Raw genomic sequence first — 3,013 nt, forward strand, 5'->3', positions numbered from 1 at the left:
CGCCGGGGCCAGCTCGACCTGTCCAAAGCGCGTCAGTTTCGCGAGCGGCCCCACGGGCTTCGGTGATGAACGGGCCGGCCGGTGAGAGAGACCAGGTGGGGAGAGTTCCGACGCTGTGATCGTGGAAGTGGCGGGAAATGCGTACTACACCGGAACCGCAGAGTTTACAGTCGAGCCGGACGACCCGATGAAAGATGGCTTTCCTTGTCAAGTGATTGTCGTGTTCTATACGACAGTAGAAGGGTCAAGTGCACGTTTCAATTTTTCTGTCGTTTCTCTCTCTTCCATCAAGTTTTTTTGTCATCACTGTTTCGTTTGACACAAGTTCTTATATATAGAGAACGACCAGCTGAAAGATGGCTTCCTTGTCAAGTGATTGTCAGCGTATTATCATATAGCCAGACGACGTCGACCAATCCGAAGGCTCCGTTTTCCCCAGGTTATAAATATCCGATAACCTACCCGCATCCGGGGTATAGGTCTCGTTCTCATGGTATTGTCTAATCTCCGAGAAGAACCTATGGTAGCATATACACCAGACTGTGCCAGCTGATAGCCTGTCAGCAGACGCTCTTTTGTGTCAATTTGACTTAGATGCATTAGGTGCTAATCGCTGGGCGTCTGGAGTTCGTAAGACGCTAGAGGAATGTGGTTTTGGCTATGTTTGGCATTCACCCATGTCATTTGTTTTAAATCCCTCTCAGATTATCTCATCCATTCACCAACGTCTCAAAGACATGTACTTCCAATCTCTCACAACAGAAATGCGTAATAACAACAAATTACGCACATATAGATTACTCAAAACGTCTTACCACGAGGAGAAATGTCTTAGTATCCCAAACACTCGACATAAAACAGCCATCACAAAACTCCATGTTAGTTCACACAGACTGCATGTTGAAAAAGGTAGACATAATTGCATTCCTCTCCAGCAAAGAATTTGTCAATATTGTAACTTGAACAAGATAGAAGACGAGTGTCATTTTATTGTTGACTGTTCACTATACAACGATGAGAGAAATATCTTCTTCAAATGTGTACAAAATAAGTTCCCATGCTTTATGCATTTAAATAGCACTGAAAAATTTACATTTCTAGTGCAATTAGACAAACCATGTATTCTAAACTCCACCTGCAACTACATTTACAACCGTATAAAGAAGAGAGAAGAGGTTGAACCTATACATACTAGTAGTAGTACTAGTATACTTTAGACTTTGTAGTTCCAGTCATGTATCACAGTTTACACAGATTGTACTTAGAATCACTATGAGATGTACCCTATTCACATTGGCCTGTACTTAGCTTGCTAGAAAAGCAAAAACGTACAATAAAGGTCTTCATTCATTAAAAGATAGTATCAAAAGCTGACAGAGGTGAGTGATGTCGGCTTAGGAGTGTATTTTGCTACCGGGGGCAAATTGACTACACTTGGCTGACTACACTCCTTGGTCAGTTTGGTACTATCTTATGCTATATGCCATAGTAGGATCTGCTTGGAGATTAGGTATTGTCAACAATCAGCTAGAAGGAATCTTACAACACCTTGGGAACGAGAGCCACCAAAATGGCGCCGCGATTCAAAGACGAATAAAACGTAGAAATCGATCGCATATGTACAAACAGTGGCATTTCGGCTGGTCTAGGAAGCGTTGGTGAGATTTAATCGCACAGTCACTCAGTTTAGAAACAATCCGGCCGGGCAAACAAGAAAAAGCGACGGACAAACAAAAACTGGATCTAGAGTATGGGCTGCTATATGATATAACAAGTAAATATGCCCTCCAAAACTGAGTCATCTCGGCTAGACATATGATGGTAATTGGTAATATGGTAATTACGTTAATGAACCGCTTTATTTGCTTAGGTGTATACGGTGCCATAATTCTCTATACCATTGTTTAAAGCGGTGACGGATATGCGGGGGCAATAGTCGCAACAGGTGAATATTCATGTGACATAGTTACATTATGCATTTAATTCGGATCTGTTTCTTTAGATATAAAACACACTACAGGTAAATGTTTTGATAGCAGGAACTTTTTAATTATTTTCTGGTGTTTCGGGATTTTGAAGATTAAAAGGTGCATTTTATATAGTAGACATGGACTCCCGCTCTGTTTCGTCCTCAACATATATTATGATATACAATTAATGTGAGTAAAAAATAGAATAAGCACGTGAACAAGAACTGCTGTTTCTCGGATATGTTTTCGCATTTCTGATGGATGTCCCTGTAGCTCAACGGGTAGCAGTCTCACAGTTGAGCTCCTGATTCTATATTTCAAGTTACTCTCCACTTGCTCTAAAGACTTTGCTACTCTCTGTTCGATAGATAAATTCAAGTACATTCTGGGAGGCGATAATCCACATTGTGTACAAGTAGGCAAATATATCCACGATTGTTTATACCGTAGAACCAATAGTGTAAATGACATGCTAGACCCTTTATGTTGATGTATCCATACCTATAGATATCCATATATATGTGTTTAGTTGTACTGTAAGTAGTTGTTATACATGTAGACCTTACGAAAGTCGCTGTACTTTTGTCGTGTCAATAAAGATTGTATTAAGTTAGTAACTGGGAGGCCCCGGTTCAAATCATGGGAAGGGCATGTCAGTTGGGGCTGCAGTCGTTTTTCTGTAGGGACGTAAAATGGAGGTCCCCTGAACATCATCACACAGAACGTTGAAGGGGAGAGGCCGAGAGGGCGCTACCCCCCTCCCCCCCCCCACACACACACAAACACATACCACACACGCACACACCCTGTAAAAGATATACAAATAATAAATAATTTTCAAAACTTGATGGCCTGTGTGCCACTAGACAACAACAACAACAATGATATTTCTGTCAAATTATGATATAAACACGGGTAAAATATGTAGTATTTCCCTATATACACGAAATATTCTATTTGTTTTGTTTAGAAGTTTTAGAGTTTTTCCCGGGGTTGTTTCTCGGTCTTGTTTGTCGTTAAGGTGTTTTGGTTTACTTTTGTTT

This window comes from Branchiostoma floridae, chromosome 19 (genome assembly GCF_000003815.2).
Source record: "Branchiostoma floridae strain S238N-H82 chromosome 19, Bfl_VNyyK, whole genome shotgun sequence".
Classification (NCBI taxonomy): domain Eukaryota; kingdom Metazoa; phylum Chordata; class Leptocardii; order Amphioxiformes; family Branchiostomatidae; genus Branchiostoma; species Branchiostoma floridae.